Source organism: Corvus hawaiiensis, chromosome 4 (assembly GCF_020740725.1).
Source record: "Corvus hawaiiensis isolate bCorHaw1 chromosome 4, bCorHaw1.pri.cur, whole genome shotgun sequence".
NCBI lineage: Eukaryota > Metazoa > Chordata > Aves > Passeriformes > Corvidae > Corvus > Corvus hawaiiensis.
The window spans coordinates 66,529,261-66,549,996 of NC_063216.1; the positions used below are offsets into that span (position 1 = coordinate 66,529,261).

The 20,736-nt window shown below is 38.9% G+C and overlaps 1 protein-coding gene across 7 annotated transcripts in view; it reads left to right on the forward strand.

Moving 5' to 3' along the window:
- The window catches only part of ATXN7L1 (ataxin 7 like 1), a 120,607-nt gene that overhangs the window by 55,587 nt on the left and 44,284 nt on the right, over positions 1-20,736 (forward strand). The window contains exon 1 of one of the 7 annotated variants that reach the window (XM_048301512.1): positions 9,560-9,659. The exons of 4 other annotated variants lie outside the window; for them this stretch is intronic. The gene's annotated coding sequence lies outside the window, so the exon portion shown is untranslated. Of the gene's footprint in view, positions 1-9,559; positions 9,660-18,531; positions 18,656-18,993; positions 19,084-20,736 lie in introns of those variants that run through there. 2 more of the 7 variants (XM_048301510.1, XM_048301511.1) reach the window with 2 other exon arrangements.

The following is a 20,736-nucleotide window of genomic DNA, read 5'->3' on the forward strand; positions in this document are numbered from 1 at the left end:
CATATGAATGGTAATTTTCCCAGTTTTTCTGGAACTTTATGTAGTTCCAGCAATGTCTGCAGCTGGCTGCCTAATAAAAATGACTTGCATTCCTAGAAACATGGGGTTGTGCTGATGGATAAAATGACTAAACAGTTTTAAAATGTAACCCATTGCTGTTACATTAAAATATATTTTGGCTTAGTTGATATAAATCTAAAGTAAATTGTTACCTGCAGTGATGTTTAATAGTGGTTTTATTAATGTGGATTAGCCATTTACAGAAAAGGTCTCATCTTGTAGCAGTTTGCTTTTTTAACATTGATTGTAATCCATCTATTCTTACATTATTGAAAGGCTTCCACATGTCTCTTGCTTTAGTGATTTTTCTTTTCCTGATGTGTGGAATATTCATATAGTGTTATACGAAATGCAGTAATCACTTTGCTTGTGCTGCAAATGAACATTACTAACAGTTTCACACTGTCTTTCACACTTTTTTTTCTTCTGATGGGCAACCTATGTTTTATTTATTCCATGTTGACTATTTTGGTATAGTGAAACTTTGTTTTAATGTAGAACTTCATTTTAATGTAGTGAGATTATTTTTCTTAATTCCTTTATTTTTATAATTATTTTAATGAAAAAATGAGGTTTGAGTAACTAAGTTGGTTTAAAACAGGTTTGGAAAAAAAATGGAAGTTTAAAACTAAGTTTTACTAAGTAAATACTGCAACTGTTGTATTTCTAGTTCATATTTTATTTGAAAACTTTGGGGCAAATTAAATGTGCAAAATGCTTTTATTTTTAAGTTTAGGATATAGAGAATTTTCATTGTCAGGATTAGATTTTTTTTTAATGAACTGTATTAGTCTCTCAAGGAAGATACTAATATTATAATAGTGTCAAGTCCCAAGTCATGGAGAACCATTATGACAAATTCCTCATACTCTGTATTACTTCTCTAATAGTCTTTTCTTAGATATGCAGAAGTAAGTGATGAAGTAAGTCTGCAGTGTCCAGTAGGCTCAGCAACTCTAAGTGTTTTTGTGTTTTGTTCTTCAAAATGAAGTGTGCTTTTCCTTGGTGATGCACAAAGATAGTGAGTGAAGTTTTCTCTCGTTTTTTTATCCAGTTCTTTACAAACTCCTAATCACATTTCTCAAAATACTAGAGTTAGTTACTTATTCTTACTATATTTGTCACATCCTCTCTGCTGTCATAGCTGAAGGCAGATAGGTTAACTAAGACCAGTCAGTGTGGTGCAAGTATCACGTGATTGGTGCCAGATTATCACACTTGCCATTGTTTTCCAGAATAACACTGTTTGAAGTAGCACAGTGGTCAGTGATGTTTTGTGAGAATAAACTTTTGAGCCTTGATTGATAAAGATTGGAAGAGGACAATATGGGTTGGAGAGTCAGCTATGAGAGCAGCCACAGGTCATGAGGTACAGTGGTGCTGTTTTACAGCAAGGACTGATAACCAAGTGGCAATCATGGTCCTTGTAAAATAAGCAAGAACCTGTTTCAACAGCAGCAAAACCTTCAGTAGCTTTAACACATTATCATCTCTCTGGGATGTTGGTGACATCTCACTCTGTTGGTGATATCAGTGCCCTTTCTACAGCTCTGTTGACTATCACTGTGGCAAGGTGTCCCAAATGGATCTGAAGGCATGCTGCTGCAGAGGGCAGAGCATGCTCTTCACACCTCACCCTTTCTACCCAGTCCAGGGATCCTCTTCCCCGCTGCTATTCAGTTTATTATCAAATAATAGAGGAAAGCTATTCACTGTTTGTGATTTAGCAACTTTTCACCCTTTCTTTGGTTAGTTTCCTGCTGGTTTAGCAAGCTAAGCTCATCCATCACGGCAGCAGAGACAGTGCAAGGCAAAAGCAGGGAGAATACATGGTTCAGAGTAGCACTTGCACAGGGAACAGCAGCCACAATTAATTATTAATTCAGCTCTGCCTGTCTTCTCTAAACTACGCTCTTAAAAGCATCTTTTGAAAAGGACACCTGACCTTGAAGATGAAAGATTTACCATTTGAATTTATCTTAAAGTGGTCTTTTTCTGGGCTGTGCCTGTTCAGATTTGAGTTGGGTTTTTTTTTAAAGTTGGTACCTACGGACTGTTGACATCACTATATTGATATATTGGCAACCATATCCTCAGCTGCATCAATAGGAGTGTGGGCAGCAGGTTGAGGAAGGTGATTCTCCCCATCTACTCTGCTCTCAGAAGAACCCACTGAGAGTACTGCGTCTAGATCTGAGGCCCTCAATATAATGTGGACATAGACCTGTTGGGGCAAATCCAGAGGAGGGCCACAAAGAATGATCAGAAGGCTGAGGCACCTCTGCTGTGTAGACAGACTGAGAAAGCTGGGTTTGTTCAGCCTGGAGAAGAAAAGGTTCTGGCAACACCTTGGAGCATCTTCCAGTACAGAGGGGCTACAGGAAAGCTTTAGAGAGACTTTTTACAAGATCATGTAGTGACAGAACCGGGGGCAATGGCTTCAAACTGAAAGAGGGCAGGTTAAGAGTAGCTATTAGAAGAAATTCTTTAATGTAAGACACTGGCACAGGTTGCCCAGAGAAGCTGTGGCTGCCCCATTCCTGGAAATGTTCAAGGCCAGGTTGGATGGGGCTTTGAGCAACCTTATCTAGTGAAAGGTGTCACTGCCCATGGCAAGGGGGCTGGAACTGGATGACTTTAAGGGCGTCTCCATGCCAACCCAAACCATTCTGTGATTCTATGATCTAAGAATTGGTGGCAACATGATATTTTTTTTTGCCCAAAAGGGCTCTTCTCTAACAGAAATTCACAGCCCTAAAGAGGGATGTGGTGAAGAGTAGGTTTTAATGTGTGAAGTAAGCCTGTTAAAATTACCAGAAGACATAGAAAGTCTAGAAGACAACTCTAAAACTTCACACATTCTGACTGATTAGGATTAAAGTAAAAATTGTAAATTACAGAAAATGAGATTTAAGTGGGGAAAAAGTGGTGAGGACTGCTGGACTGCATGTCCGGAATATTGCCTTCTGCAGCGCTGAATTCAGGAGAGGAGGAACAGATTGAATACAAGTTTCTGCAAAAACTTTGTGAACTTTACAGATTGCTTACGGATTGCTTTTCTTGTATGTTATCTGAGCAAATGTATTTAATGAGTCTGCACAGATGTTACAGTTTTTCAAAGGCTGGGGATCAGAACAAAATAAGTAAGGAAATCTTTAATGTTTAAAACTTTTTACAAATATTTTTTAATTTTAGAAGTATTATTTTATAATATCCATTATACAGAGAAAAGAATTCTCTAAGTCTGAGGTGATACATGTGGTCATAGAGTAAATGATGGGCAAAAGCTGCAGTGTTTGATTCAGGAATTAAAAATGTAGCAATAAAACCTGTGTTTCTTCAATGCATGGAGATGACTAAAATGTGTTTTCTGCATGTACTTTTGTATGTTCAGATAAATCCACTCTGGACTATTTTTGAGGTACATGTCAGCAAGCAATTAAATACTGGTTTGACGGTTTCAATCAACTTCTGTGCAACTTGCAGCACATTCTTGCAGTACTGTCAAAACATGCATACCCACAGGACATGAAAATTATGTGAATTTAATTTAAATCTAAATCAGTGATTCTAATGTGAGACTAATTGAAATAAACCCTTTATTATCAGTTGAATTAAGTCAGTAAGATATACCAACTAGTACCTGTCATTGTGGAATTTCACAGCTAAGAAATATGATGTCGGGGTGCTTGTGAAGGTGTATGCAGCATTGCACACATCAAGCAACAGATTTGCTCTTGTTTGCTGTTAAGTAGTTAAAAGATACATCTGAGGCCCTGTAACACCTTAAGGAAGCAGCATGTATATGAAGACAAAAGCAATAAACTTTAGAAACCACTTCAATGTACAGCAGCATTGCTCCTGTAAAAAATGCTATTTTTGCATCATTTACTTGTGAATTCATTAACTCCTTGTGTATCGTTTAGCATTATTAATTTACTAAATATCACACTAAATTATATTAGTAAATATTATTTTTAAATACTCAAAAACTTCTAGAGCCATAGAGCAGTGGAAAACGTTGTATGACAGAAGTACTAAAAGATCTGTTGTCTCCATGAGCTCACTTGAAGAATTGCAGGTTTTAAGTGTTGGAGGATGTTGCTGGGTTAGTTTCATTGGTTATCTTGGAAGTGCCTAAGCACGATGTGTACCTAAGTGAAGTACCTGAGCCACCTGCAGTGGTACTGCTGAACTCATGGTACTGGTGAGGTGCCCAAGTGTTTGAAATCATCATTTATAAGCAATTGAGAACAAAGACTGGGTTTTACATGGTTGTACAATATTAACTCTAGCTATTTTGGAAGGACTGTGGGATCACTTCTTGGTACTTCAACTTGCCTAGATAGTTTAGGTTAGAAGGTTTGCAGCAGGAAAGCTGTGTCCAACTCAAAATGGAAACAGAACTTTTTTCTTAATTTTGTTGTTATGATAGTCCAACTTTAATAAGACAAACTGGTCTTACCCCTAGGGAGCCTGACCAAGAAACAAGAAATCCTGTGCTAGACATTAAATAAACACTTTCTGAAAAGATGATGTTTTCCTAAGAAAGCAGAGGGTAGGTTGTCTTTTCTTATGCTGCTAGAAGCTGGTTTTAAAATGTGATTCGCTTACATTTTGACACCTAAATGGACAACACCTTCTTGGCCTGGATAGAGAATGCAAAGGGAGAGAACCCTGTTTGTCATAAATCTCTGTATGAGTAGGATGGAGCAAACTTCATGCAAGGACTGACTGAAATCAAGTGAAACAGACTGGAAGAGCTGTTCATTGCCTCAAATATGGACAAATTCTGATACATGGAGAGGATAAGCAGGGAAAAAAGGGACTATCTCAGGGTATGGATGTACCTCAGTTTTTCTAGGATTTCCCAAAAATAATAGTCTAATTTATGGATTTAAGAGTGGATTGTGCAGTACTAAGGCACTCCTCAAGTAAACCAGCATTCCTAATTTTTCCAAGAGATTAAATATGAATCCAGAATCCCATGGGGTTTCTGGAGGAGCTGCTGTGAAAAGTTGGGATTGCTGAGGCATTAGTCTCATCTGTACAGTAACGTAAGCATAACTGAGTGTCTGTCAAGCACCACTTGTTAGTCAGAGCTTCCTCAGTACAACAGTTTGATTTGTTTATGAAGGTCTGTAATGCTTCAAGAGTAAAAGGATTGTCTTATAGGCCACAAACACAGCTTTGTAGAGTGTGTTTTGATCAGATGCTTGATCTGTTGGAGGAGTTGAGTCAGGATATTCAGAATTCATAGAAATCTGGGTCCCCTCTCTTCTTTTCTGCTGCAGGTAAGATGTCTGCAGAAATGATCAGTTAGAGCTTCAGAGATTCTTCTGAAATAATCTCTACAGGCAAAATCAGTACAATTTTGGCTGTCCCAAGCACTCTGACTCGCATTTCTCTAACACCTCTCTTCTGTCCTTTGCTGCTGAAATATCCATGGTACTGAAACAAAAGAAACCTGATTTGGGGTTCAGAGTGAGATTAATGTACAGATACAGAAAAAGCCAAAACACTTCATACAGCTGCCACTCAAATATACATGCTGGTATTTTATTGGGTTAAAGTTTTTTGCCTGAAGTCTCTTCTGGTTTTGCTGGTGCTGAATTGCCGAAGCTGTAGCCTTGTTTCTAGGTGGGGAAAAAACCCTGCATGTTGACCTACCTAGCAGTACAAGGAAACAAAATTAATTTTAGCACTATTTTAGGCCCGCACAGCTTTAGCAAGAAACATGTATACTCCCAACAGATTGGACTCTCGTTTCTGCATTTTAAAGTTTTAGTCCCAAAACACATTCCAGACTAGGTGGTTTCTGCGTGCCGGGTACTAAGAAATGTTGCTGGCTCAGGTAGCTTAAATGTGCAAGCTGCCTGATAATGCCAGTGTCCATCAGGAAAGCACTTAATATTTAAATTTGGGGCCTCCTGTTGAAAATTCTATGGAAGTATTCTGATGCACAGCATAAGAGTCTCCATAAAGTGCTGCTTGCATATCACTTTTTTTTCTTCAATAGAGACAAACCCAATTTTGTCAGTCCAAAACTTACTTACAGAGATCAGATATTTTCTTTTCAAGATAGGCTTAAAAACACCCTGATATCCTAACTTCTTGCTGACATCAGGCAAGTTAATGTCTGTATCTAGGCTTTGCTAAGTAGGCAGTCTCATTAATGTTTTTTTATGTATTATTACTATAACTAGAAACACATTGATAGCCTGAAAACATCAGGTTACAAAAGAATCATTCTTAGCTACTCCTTATTTCATAGCCCCTTAATTAAAGTTTGCAAGATGAGCAAAGAAAGTGATCCTTTACCAAAAAAAATCCTTTCCCCCATATCACCTGCAATGAATAGTTCTTTTAACTATTGACTAGTTTTGTTCTTAGCCTTTTTGCAGATTGTAGGTTCTGTGCAAAAATTTCTGTATTAAGATTCTAGAGTTTGAAAATAATTATTTACTGTGCAGTTTTCTCAATATGATTGAATGTAGAACTTGTCTGTGAATTAGCACAAACTGTTAGTATCACACTGTATAAAGAAAACTGTTTACAGAAGTTAGTCTATAAAGTAACTGTGGTCTTCAGCTCAACTGTAGAAGGCCTTTCCTATTTAAATAAATGTCTTGATATTGTTGATAATTTCCCTTTTTAGATTGAAAACTAAAGTACTGGTTATCACTTCCTGAAATATTTGGTTTAGGTGATTTATTGATGGATCACTTGAGATGCCCAATATTAAGGTACAGAAACTGTCAACGTCCTGATTGTGCCTTAAACAAAAGCTAATATCATCCTTGGTTTTCAGATGAATTTTTATTTTCAGATAGTGAAAGCATCACTTTCAATTTACTTCTGCTAGATTGTTTGCATGATTACTATGCATATTCCCCACCCCCCCTCAAATACTGATGTGTTGTTTTGTTTCTTTGTAGAAGTTAACCTTTCCTTAACGTAACCGTGGTATATTCTAAATATTCATGACCACTCAATGCTTTATGGCCATTCAAGACCTGTGATATGACCTTTATCACATGCTGACGTGAGGCAGCAATCAGCATTCACTTTGCAGCAGCCTTGCAGCCTTGTGGATCCCCAGGATTATGTGTTACAACATGCTTTGACAGCTGCTCCACAGGCATGAATCTGAGATGTACAAATAGGTATTAGTAGTGTGTAATGTCCTCGCCATAAAGTGATGGAGTTATACAACACAACCAGTAGTTTCTTTCAGCCTTCTGTTTCTCAGCTTAGCTGGAGCTTTTTACATATGTACATTTTTGCTGGGGTTTTTCTTCCAGTCAGCTTTAAACTTTTTACCTATTTGTCTTATTTATTTGCATGTTGATATTACTTGCCTATTATTTTTATACCTACTATTGTTTCTCTTCTGCTTATTTATACTTCCGTATTTTATTGTGTCTCATTATTCCTTGGCTTCAGTGGTTGCCTCTTCTGTGAGGCATTTATACCTGCAGTGAATGATTTCCTACACAGGAATCCCAGAAGGATTCAGGGCTATTTTATTTAGGTAGACTTATGTCTCAAACATACAGTGTTTTATTTTTTACTTCACCTCCCATGTTCAAGTTAAATTTAAAACAAAGCAAACAAACAAACAAAGCCACAAACCAACTTGTTATGCACCTTCAAAGATCTGTTGACTAAATTTCTGGGCTCCATTTTTGAGTCCAGTGAGTCAGGATGTCTTGAATCCAGTTCTCTCTCCTGTCCAATTGAAATCACTGCCAGAAGGACCCATACTGCCCTCTGAAGAGCTTACTTACTCTAACTAATCTTTGAGAATTTGGTTCTGTTTTCACATTCCCTGTTTTCTTCCAAGGCCTCAGGCAGAAGATTCTGTGATTAAGATAGAAACTTCAATAAATTGGGGCCATCCCTACTGCTGCCCCACTGGGATCCCTGCATAGTCAGGAGGGTGTGCAGCCAGGGAATGCAGCACTCCAGAGGACATCTTCCAGCTTAATTTCCTGAGGAACACCACTCCATGTATGTGTTCAAATATATGGAATTTAATCCTAAAACATTGTAAAATATCTTGCAGTGTGAGCTTGCATTTGTTGGTGTGTTTTGTGTTGGACACAGCTGTGAGAATAAATTTGCATTTAAACTGAGGTCCCATGCTGGTCTGCTGCAAATTGCTGGGTTTGGCTGGGTTCAGTGGACAATCCAACAACTACTTGGCTGCAAGAGGAGTTGCATGTATGTGAGAAGAGCTGAGTGGCTGCCCTTTTAAATATAATTGAAAAAAATTACTTGTAATGGTATCAGGTAAACATTAAACATACTGACATTGCAAATCTTGAGAGTTATGCCAATGGAAGTATTTTTGGTAACGTGGAACCCACCATTTCCAGCAGCAGTCAGCTGGCTGAGGGTTTAGCACGGAGATGCTTTAACACGTAGAGCTGTGCCACAGCAAAGCTCAGCTTGTTGATTGAACCTCTTATTTTGGGTGGTGACACCATAGCTGTGATATCTGCATACTTGTGAGTATGAAGTACTTGTAAGAAGAAAAATAGGTGATAAAGACCTTGTGTTTATCCAGCAGCTGACTGTAACAGGATCTTAATCCTGGGTCCGCTTGTACTCCACTGTGTAAAAATCAAAGATAATCAGATCCTCAGAAGCTTAATTTTTTGTTACCAGTTACCATACATTACTGTGTGGAGTTCGGAACCTGAGTTTGGAGCTCACGTGGACAGCGTGTGTATCCTTGCCGGCAGCGGCTGAAGCTGTGGCAGTATTGGTCGAAGGACTGGCTCTCCCTAAGCCTTCCAAAAGTAAATTAGAAGTTTGACAAGTTTTCAGGAGAAAAACCGTGAGTTAAGTGAAACGAGTTTTGCATTTAACTCTGCTGATCCTGAGCTTTTCACTGTTGGGGCTTTTCCTGCTCGGCGCGTGAATAGGGACGGTACGGAGCAGAAAGACGGATGTCGGGAGCTGGCGGCGGTGGCGGGTCCGGGAGGGGGAGCTCCGGGCCCGCTGCTCTCCCCCTCCCGGCCTTCTGCTCGCTTCCTCCCGGCCCGCCGCTCTCCTCCTCCCGGCCCGCCGCTCCCGGCAGCCTCCCGGCCGCTGACGGCGCCTGCGGCCCGGCGGCCCCCGCCGAAGGACGGCCCGGAGCCCCGCAGGCGAAGCTGTCAGCGCGCCAGGGGAAGGTGCTGCTGGTGGGTTTTGCAGCGGGGGGCTGAATGTGAGTCAGGATGGCTACAGATCCTGCCTTGCTTTGTTGCTACTGTGATCGAGCGGCGTGAGAAACCTGGTGCAGGAGCCGCAGGAGGTTGTAGGACACAGCTGTTGCTGGAGAAAAACATCCCCAGCCTCACATACCTGCGCGGTGCGGAGGGAGGTGACACGTGTTTAAGGGCTGTCGGCAACACCTACGGTGTCCGAAGTAGCTAAGGCGTTCCAGGGTGCGAGGATGCCGTCCAACTCCCGCCCCGCTCCGGGAGGGTGCTCCTGGGCTGCGCCTTGTGCAGGAAGCCTGAGCACAGCCCTGGCCTGCGTGACTGATTGTGGCAATGCCTCTTGTGGACCGAAGACCTTTTAAAACTGGCCTAATGGTTCACAGTAATGTAAGTGAGCAAATCAGGTACAGATCTATGAAGGTGGGGAGAGAGTAGCAGCTCATTACTTTAGCAAAGAAGGACAAAATAGATTTAATTATGAGTATTTTAGACTCAGAACAGGAAGTGCCAATACTGAAACTTCATGCATAACCAGAACTTTGACCCTTGGTTATCTGTACTGTGATTATTTTTACTTTTTTTTCCCAACTATATCAGCATGCTGTTGTGCAGATATGATAGTTCGTGTTGCTTACAGTCTTGGCATCTAATACAGTCTGTGATTTTTATTTTTATCTGCACAAATCTACACCAATTATTGCAAAGATTTTTAGCTTGAGAGCAGACACTAAAGCTCTGTTTGCAGCAGTCTCAGACAGGTTAAAGAAAAATGGATGCAGGTAACTAGAAACTTAGCAAGACCCATATTTTCAAGAAGTCACCTTGATTTCTCCCTTAAGTATGTAATGTGTTTTTATGTTCTGGGTTTTGTTTTGCCTTTTTTTTGGTATATTTCACATGTGACAATGTGCTTTAAAAAATAATGCAAACTATGTCTGATTACATCGGTAATAGGTAGTGTTTTAGAAATATGTAATTCACGGGGTTTTTTTTAAAATTTGAGTAGTAACATGACAGTGGTACCAAAGTAGTTTAAACAAAACGTGCTACTATAGTGGGAAACTGCTGACTCTTGAATTGGCAGCTGTCAACTTTTTTATGCCCTCTTTTATATGTATTCCATAGAGCTTTTAAAATCATGAACAAGGCAGTTGCTGAGTGTTTGCTTTTGGAAGCCTCAATATGGCTCTAGATGTCTAGGCTTAATTTAAAAGAAAGTGACTACTTTCATGATACTGAATTATTCTTTAAATATATCTGATTTCTCTCAGTGTGGAGTTCTTGGAAAGAGAGGGATTACCTGCAAGCTTTAAGGGCTAAATAGTATCAGGTTTAATGTCGGCATTACCGCTTTACCTCTGCTGTGCTGTAGTATGAATTACAGCTGGATTACTTGCTGTGTGCATGGATTACAGCCTCCCTCTATTTGTTCTAATTAACTTAAAAGGAGAAAAATGTAAAGTTCTGTATCTCTGTTACATTTTTCTAAATGGTTATAAATCTAAGTGACACTAGAAAACTTCCTTAGAGTTTTCAGAGGGAAAAAAAAAACAACCCTACTTGTTTACTTGAAACCAGTGTTATCTGATAGAGGTGTCTAAGTCTGTGAAATACTTGTCTGTTAAAGAGCTCTGATTTCTGTAAAGCGAGAAATGTCCCGAGGTATCTAACCAGTGTTGCTTTATATTTAATTAAAATACAAAACCGGCATAGAATGATTTGTTTAAAATTCACTGTGTACAGATTTTGACAGGTAATTACAAAGAGGTAGACAGAAGCCATACAAAATAATACAAAAGTAGTCCATGTAACTCTGGTGTTTAATAATTTTACAGTTAGCCAGGAAGGGGTGGGGGAGCATGTAATAAATAATTGTAACTCATAAATTGGCATAAAATTGCTAATGAGAGAGGTCCCTGATACAGGATGAATCAAGATTCCTTGTGAAAGAGGGCTCAGCAGGCCTATTTCAGTATACTGAACCTATGAGGCTACATCTGGAGACAACAATACCCACTGTACTTGCAAGGTGAGAGCAGCCTATTCTAGGAAGCAATTGCTGAAAGACTCAAGGTTATGTTATACAATGTACCCGGTCTCCATCCATACGCTGTAATTCAGCCATGGGTTAATACCAGGTTGAAGCCAAAGGTGTGCCAGGAATGTTTTTAAAGGGAAGAAGAGCAGAAAAAGGAATTGCATCTCTTTTTGATTCATGGTACGACTGCAGCTATAACATGCAATGCCCTGTGCCAGCTGCCACACTTTGTTCTGGGGCCTTCAGGCCATAAAAGTTCACTGTCCTTTTTTAAGTGCCACCTCTGATGTTCTCTGAAAGTGTTTCATAGTCTGTTGCTAATCAAGTTCTTGGCTAGAATTGATATCTTGGCGTGGGAGGAGCAGTAAGGGAGCAGAAAGTTTATGTAAGTGTGGTTCGCATGTATGTGCTTGACAGATGTGCAGCCAATTAGCTGGAAGTTACAGGCTGAAATTTACTGCGGCAGTAGCCCCTGATACTTAGGTATCTTTCCAATACTTTGAGCAGGGCATGGAGTTTTTTCAGTGAGTGAGTGAGTTAGTGCAGTGGTTTTATTTTTATGATCTTCCCTGTTTTGATGGGGCTAAGAGACAGAGGGGAGTGTTGACCTAATCTTGTTACAGTAAACAAGTGGTAAAGACTTTTAAACCTGTTGATGTGATTGTTGAATGTTTAACAGTCTTTTGTTCCCAGTTGTTTACAGTAATTGAGTCTTTCCCCTTCTAGTGCTTGTGCTGCTGTCCTCAGTGTGTATTCTAAGATAAATAACATACATGAAACTTGCAAATATTGTACAGCAGACCTGTTCTCTGGTTTTGTTTGCTGAATGTTACACCTTCCAAAATATGTTAGTCCCTAATACTGAGACTAGACTTCATGTCCTTAGGTAAAACAGCAAAGACTGACAGCAGACCTTTTGTAACTGCCACTACTATCACCTTTTAGGCAGCAGGCATTTAGGAATCTGAAATGTAAGGAGAAATAAGAGCAACTAAAACTTCCAGAGTTCTCTACTAAGTAATATCTATCATAGTGAATTTGCTTTTGAAGCGTTTTTTTTCCTTGAATTACTTTTTTTTCAGACCTTAAGCAACTTGGAAAGTCAAGGCACTTTAGGACTAGGGAGCAGGAAAGGAGGGGAGTAATAAGGTCATCGATTTAGGACCTGCAGATTTCCTCAACTGTTACAATGATCTTCTGGCCTCTTCCTCTATCTCATACTGCACTCCGTGACCCTCCGTTTCTAGCTATCATTTGAAACTACTTGAGCTGTTCAGTGTAAATAAACCTTTTTCTCTCAGTATTTAGATACAGTAGACAAATCCCAGGGATGATAGCTCAGGCATGGTTAGTTTTGGTTCACTTGTTAGCCATTGCTGGTTAAATCTGCTGTACGGTCTAGCTAACAATTGGCAGACTCAGCAAAAAGCTTTAGAAAAGACTTGTTCTGTGATCCATTTGCCAAATACAGAGTTTAGTTCCTCCTCTGTAATCAAGCTGGACTCAGTTGATTATAGCTGAGATTCATCATGCCAGTATCCTGCTTGTTGTCCTTTCCCTGCCTCTTTGGTCAAGTGACTCCCATTGCTGGAAAAAAATAAATTAAATCGCAAATTCCTCCAATTTAGAAGTATCTCTTGTTATCTCTAAACAGTAGGATTTCTTTCAACTATAGAACATGAATTTGATGAGAAGGGACAACTTCCAGAAGATCATAGTCTTCTGGAGTCTCTTCTGGAGTTTGCTGTCTCCTGACAGATGGAGAAAGGTTTCAGTCCTTGAGCAAGAACACAGATAGTCTGATTCAGAGGAAGCAATTGGTAGGTAAGAAATGTAATGTTGGATTTTTTCCATTTCCTTCCTTTTTTTTTTATCTACCTTTGTATTTCACTGTCAATTACACTTTTGGCATTGTGGCCAGGAAAACAGCTTCAAGCTGGGTTAATATTGCTGTGGCCGTGTTTTTCTTGAAGTTAGAAAAGTACTTATTTTAATTTTTCTCTTATTTAGAATACCTGGTTTAAATGACTTAACTTTAAACTGTAATCTCAAGTGATCTCATGGCTCAGTCCCTCTGCATGGAGGCCACCCCAGCTGTATTTGAGGTGCCTGCTGTTTGCCATGCTGGCTGGTGCCTGGCTCCTGCCTTGTCACAAGTATCTGGTGCTTGTCTGCACCCAGCTCCCTGGCGGAGGCTGCAGCCCTGACACAGAATGCAGGAATGCACACAGCCAGCTCAGGCTTGACGCTGTGCCTGAGTTAATAAAATTTCTTGGGACCCAGAGCATGGGGGTAACACTGCCAAGTGGTGGCTTCGTCTGAAGTCTTTGCCATTTTCCCCAGTGCTCTTGCCTTTGGAAATGCTATACAGAAACAACCAAAGTGACTCATTTAGATTGAAAAAAGGGCTTCAGCCTTATGCTGAAAAAAAAGATGCTGCGTAATTTTTGAACCCACAATGTCCCTGGAAGTGTAGGAACATTTGCACCGAGCTGCACCTCTGCTAATGAGCCCAGCTGGAGCTGATTTGTTTCTGCATCTCTGGTACAGATAATCTGACCATGGATAATTGAGTGTTGACTCTATAAATAACCCACTTTGAAATCCTTGTCTTAAAATTGTTCTCTTCTTCCTGTTAGCTTCCAAGCTTACTCTTTGTAGTCATTTTTGGCTGACCAAGGGTTGACAAACATATGTCCTATTCATTCTTCCCACCTGAAGTTAAATGTTACACCAAGCATGGATGAAAACAGGTTCTAGCACTATGAAAAGCCAGCTAAATCCGGGTAGGAAATAATCATCCTAATGTTTTACCTATGCTCCAATTGACTCTTGTGGTTTAAACTAAAAATTACTGACACACATGAAACATTTGATACCTTGGAAAGATACTTAATTGCATGCTGCTTCTCAGAGACATCCTGTTGCATTTATAATAGTTAAATGTCTTCAGGTAAAACTGGTTCATTTGTATGGACTTGCTTTAAGTTGGACTTCTAATCATCTTGGTTTGTTTGCTTACTGTCCATGTTAAAACTCACAAGAATTGTCCTGAGCTATGCCTTATTTTAATGAGATTTTTTTCCCCAATGAGCTTGTAGAAGTAATTATAGAGAGTAATTAGAATGCCTCATAAGAAAAATATCCTGTATCTTCAGCTGGTCAGCACCTACACTTTTTTTTTTTTTTTAACCAAAAGTTTTTCTAAAATATGGTATGTGTATGCTTCTGAGAAGATGCATGGAAAGTTGGAACCACCCGCACTGGATGACAGGTTGTTCAAGGCACTGGAAGTGGGAGAAGGGAAAACAGAATTGCACAGCTGTGCTGTCACAGCAGTTCATGCACTTTGGTCGGTAGTTGGACTGGAAATCACCCGTGTCTTTCACCTGTGCCATTCCTGCCACATTAATCTATAACAGAGACAGCATCAGTGGGTGAATGAACTTGGAATGCTTTAATGTAAGATCTGCATTCTAATGGCTGTGTGGCCTTGGAAAATACCTTTCTTCACACAGCATCTGAAACACTGACCATGCTTCAACAAACTTGGGAAGCCTGAACTTGAAAAAACTGCACAAGTGCCTATCTGAGAAAAAATTATTTATATTTATATTTATATTTATATTTATATTGGTATAGCAGACATTTAATATTGTAGACATAAAAAACTCTCATTCCAAGCAATGATGGGAAATTTGTTAAATTATGAATGGAGAAATAGTTTACCCAAAAGAAATAATTTGTAGTATGGGAAGTTCATTGCAGTGATGAATGGTCAAGAGGTGCATGCAGAGACAGAATATGAAGCAGTTGTCCCTTGTACTCTCAGAGGTTGATTTGCATTTATTTCATTCATGTGCAGTTATGTCTGAGTGTCTTTAGTTTGCACAGTTAGAAGTTATAAGTGATGCAAGTTAAAATGAAAACCAACTTTAGAACTGAAAAGCTGTATGCAAATATAGAACTAAAGAGTTTTTTAAAGGGAGAGGAACAGATTAAAAATGCCCTACAAACCCACTTTTGTATTTGGGTATGGTTTTCAGTGTTGTCTCTTGAGTTTTTTTCTGTAGAAGGTTTAGAGTTTAGTTTCTTGTTTGTAGGAGCTATTATATGTAATGAGGGAAACACGAACAAGTGACCTCTTCAGGATTTATTTTGCACATTCACTTTAGTGGCTGCATTTTAAGGGGTTATCACTTGTTATTCATCCAGCATTCTAAATAATAGATTTTCTTACCTTTGGCAAATAACATGCCTGAAAGATGAGTGAACTGATTTATCTAGAATGTCTGGAATGAGGAAATACTCTGAACTGACAGTTATGCTGCTTTTGTAAAGCCAATTGAAACTTAAATGTAAGCTTATTCAATTTCCAAAACAAAATAGTGTCCTTAGTTGGGCAGATCTGTATGGTTACCTGGATTTTGAAAAGTTGTCAGAATGTTCCAAGGGAATAAATTTGATGCCTGGGAACACCCATGAGGAGTTGCAAACAGAGAAAAGCAAGTAAAAAAAAATCATACATAGATCTTAGCTTGGATTTCCTAAAATATTATAATTATTGTAATAATGCTACTAGTAATAAAAATAATAATAGCAATAAACCTTATGTGATTATTATCTATTTTGTCTGAGAATTTTTAGCTCTTTGCTAATTTGGTTCAAAAATCTGAAGTTTCAGCAGTCTTGTGAAAATCAGCAACTGTGAGGAGACACTTTAATAATGTGGCCCAGAGAAGAGTATTCCATGTGGCAGTAGTACATTTGCAGCTAATACTGACAGCTGGCACATGTCTACCTGCAGACCAAACAGAGCTTATCCTGTCTCTTTGGGGAGAGGGACAAAGAACTGTGGATACAGGATGAAACAATGAGGGTGCTGGGAGACAAAGAAGCTCGGGATAACAGAAATGGAGCAATTTAGCATTCAAACCTGCATATTTTTAGAAAAAAAAATTCCATTATTTCTGTGCTTAGAAAACAGCTTGTTAAGAAATACATTGATTCACTGGGTGCTGGTTTTGGATCCCAAGTAACAGAAAAAGCCAGAAGGTTTAAACAACAGATTATATGCAAGTCCTGCAAATCTATTATTCTGGGCTATACTGTTTCTCTTTAAGTTATTTGTAAGGAATGATAAAATGAAATAGTGATATGTGATCTTGATATTGAATAAAATCTGATGTCCTGTTTTGCACAAAGCCGGATTAAGAACATGTCACCTAAAAAGGATAGCCTGTTTTCTTGAAGTCATAGTACAGCATTGTTTTTTTCCGAACCAGCTCAGTAGTCCCTTCTCACACTTTGATGGCTTATCTTTTCTTATCTGTAAAAAGAAATGCCATAATATATTTTTGGGTTAAGTAAAGCATTAAAGAAGTATCACTTTTCTGGTTTATGATAGATGAGGGGAAACAATTAGTTCTTAAAACAATAATGTACATAAATTACCTCTTTTTTTGTTATTGTTATGTAAATATAATTAAAGATGGAAATAGAGATACAGTGAAATATTCTACCTGATAAGTATAAGTAAATAAATAAAAATATATGTCATTAGATGACCTTGAATGTGAAAAATCTGCTTGAGGAAGCTTGTCTGTTACATGGTACAAAGCACGAGAGGATGACAATGTTAAGTTTTCCTCTTTTTTGCAACCATCTCGAGTGTTATTATTTAAGTCGTGTTTGAATAAATGAATAGGTGAGTTGTTTGTAAATATGTACATTTAGCCAAATAAAAGATTTCTCTTCACATATGAAATCACCCACAAAATTCTGATTTGTTGGCAGTATTTACCTTTGAGAGTACCGTGGCTTGATTGCTAGAAATATTTTAGAATTTCACCTGATGTGTCTGACCTAAGTTTAGGGCTGATAATACATTTCCATCCTCTGAGTACAAAAATGATGGGAATGCTGGTCAGGGGTAGTAAGATGCTGGTGCAAAAGGATGGTGAGGGCTGTCCTTGTGTAAGCACTGGACATAAGGTTTGAGGTGCTATTTAGCTCAAACTCTCGTTTCATGTTGGGCTTACCTGAGCAATGCCTCCAGCAGAACATGAAATTTCTGTGCATAAGCTTTCCTTGCTTTTCTTTGGTAGGCTGTCACTCAAAAAAGTGTGTAGCCAGGATTCACTTGCTCTGTTATTTCTTTTTTGCCTGGGGATTTTTGGCCTTGCTGAGCTGAAAAATATGTACGACTTAGAAAACTGTAATTTTTTCTGCAGTAGCAGTATGTCAGGTGGCAAGTGCTGGTTACACGTGTGGAATTGTGTCATTACAGGAGTGATGAATTCCTACTTAAGTCTTCAGTTCCTTTTTTTATCAAGTATAATACCCTAAATCATTAATATCCCCTTTTATAGCTGCAGAAACAGGCCTTGGCACTACAGTTAAACCCAGGTCTTCCTGCTCAATTACGTGAAGACTGACATTGTCACCAGGGCAGGGTATTCACACTTCTATTGTTTTCCTGTCTCTCTGATATTTCAGTGATACCTTGGAGCTTCATACTTATATCTCAAAATCCTTGTGAAAGAAGCAGGCAAGTACCCAGAAGCTTCAGTTTACATTTAGGATAATTAATGGCACTATTTGAAGCATTTTTTGACATGGTGGAGTTCCATTTGACCCTTCTTTCTTTTAATGCTTTTTACTCAAGAGGAATGAAAGTGTTCTGGGAAATGCTTGTGTGTGGCTCTTTATGGAATTTTGCCATTTTTAAGATACTTGGCCACATTAGTGTAAAATAGTGATATTCTAGGGATTATTTCTCATGTCTTTTATAATTACCCTGACAAATGCCAGGTTATCCCCCGAAATACAAAAACTTCCAGGAAAACATCAGGTTCATCCTACTGTGTTATAAAAAAACATTCTTCTTCTTTCCTGGATCAAGGAAGTAAAAATTCAGTGTCTTCCTCTAAATATACACTTACGGGTTTTGCTGCTTTTAATTTTGCACTTTGGTTCATTTCTGCAGTTACTTGAGTTGTATCAACAATTATAAAAAAAAAAAGGAGAGAGAAAAAAAAATCCCCTGCAGCCGTTTTCAGCTCGTGTTGTTCTTGGCACAGGTTCAGTTCTGGTGTCCAACTGGTAGGACCGAAACTTGGTGCTTAACAAGTGCCTGTAGTCAAAACAGTTGGTGTGTGCGAGCACTGATCTGGTATTTGCTGCGGCAGGTCATCTGCCGGATTTTTCCCCGTGTGCAGAATACCTAATCACGTTGCTGTGTTTCTCTGACGGCATCTGTGGCAATGTGAATCGCTTCACGTTCCAAAAGTACATGTTTACAGTCGTCGTAGAATCAGATTAAGTTGGCAGCCTGCTCCTCTCTGTAAGTGGCTCAGTTTACATTTCTTCTTCTAGCAGGATGTTTTGCATAATTTTGCTGATCCTACTCACTTGTAGACTTTGTGAAATGGAGAATCGTTTTAGTGGGTTTCTGTCAGAAAGCGAAGCTTGTGTTTATTGTAAATAAACACCAGCAGAACGGTGGTTATTTTAGCACTTGATAATTTCCCAATTATGTCATTTGACCTGGAATGAAGCTTGTGATTGTTGAGCAGTGTTTTGTGCAGCGGATCAGTTGGGGGGTTGGAGCTGGCAGTTTATTTCCTTTGTCAGTTTACAAGAAGTATCAAAATGAAACCGACTGTGCTGTTTCCTTTCCAGTGCGCAGTGCAAGAAGGGTGGAACAGTTTGCGGATATTATTTCCAAACTTTTTCAGCTGGACTTGGAATAGTGTTTTGTCAAAAAAGCTGGTAATGTTATCCTTCAATCTAGCAACATTATGCTGTAGTTTGCTAACTTCAAATCCAATTTTATTTTTGTTTAACCTCACGTACCGGGTTTTGCTAGTGTTTTTTCAGACCGTGGCTGCAAAATGAAAGTGCTTACAAGGTGTTTATGAATTCTTGTTATGAACCAGCTGCCAGTTCCTGCAAAATGACACATTTCTGCAAGAGTCTAGGTTGTTCATTTTCTGGTTGCTGGCTGTTGCTTTTCGGGCATGTGTGGGGTTTTTTTCTGTTTTTGGTTTTATTAGGATTAATGCCAAGTACATTTGCAAACTTTGAACTGGGATCAGTACAAGGTGGTAGGTTTCATTTACTGTTTATTGAAATTGTAAGTATACATTGCTCAACTTTACACAGTGAAGGGCTGTGCAACAAAGCACCTCAGGATATAATGTAAATAGAAAAACTGTAATTTATGCATAGATGGTGTATGAGTTACCATGAGTAACATATTCATCAACAAGACTATGAGATACTAAATTTCATTACCATCTGCTTAAATATTGTAAATGGGGAGTAACAGTATTCATATTGTGTTAAGGGCAGTTGGATCAGTTACTTTATGCTATTTTAAGTAAAAGGGCTGTGAACTCAAGTGTTGTGATGAATGCAAGCTTAAAAAGGAGTTTTATTATTCTATAAATGTTTACTAGCAGCAAATAACTTTCTTACCTTTCTGAGTTTTAGCAATTATATTTTGTTTCTTTTTACCAAGTATAATACCAAACTATAATCCATAACACAGGGTCTCTGAGTTATTCATGGGTCAACCTAAAATTGGCTTTTGCTTTAGGCCTCTTGTACACAGGAAGTCAGATCATGCTAAACAAGAGTAATGTTTCAAAATGACTCGTGCTGACAAAGTTTTAGTATCTGTCTTCAGACAACATTAAGGGGTTTTTTTCTTGTTTTGTTTCAACTATCTGAAAAAAAAAAAAAACACTGAAAGACGAAAAGCATCTCTTTCTCTATGCTCAAACTATATCATTACTTTTTTTCCTCCACGATTGTCTGTCATATTGATGGAGAAGACACTAACTGGGCAAAAACCGTTCACTTGATCAATTTTGAGTAGCACATGTTGGGTGAGAATGTGGATGTGGGTGGGATATACTAAGAAATGGGGTTTTGTTTCTAGTCCAAATTAGAGATATCTGCAGTTTCAGGATCACATAAAGATCTTTTTTGGTAGGAAACTACTATGTTTGACATATTTTACTGGCAACATACTTGCTGTAGTGTCATTGTAAGGTTTGCTGTGAGCTAAGTGAGTGTTTGATCTTGTGTGAAAGAGTCGAGGCAAAAATCTGAAAAGAGACTTTCTACTCAGAATGTGGTTTTGCCTCATTTTCCCACACACTGTGCTTGTGGCTCTGGAGCTCATGTTGCCCCTCTCTTGCTTTGCTTTTTTTGCTTATGATTAGAAGGAGATGTGGCGTTTCCTGCAAAACAGCTGCTAGTACTCCCTGGTGACCCATCAGAGAGGATCCAGTGGAATTACAGATTTAAAGGCAGACCTGGAGGACTTTGGCAGCTGCAGCAGGGAAAGGTAGGGGGTTGTATTGTGCAGGATGCAGGAAGGAGGATTAAAAATGGAGTACCAGGGCATAGGAGAGA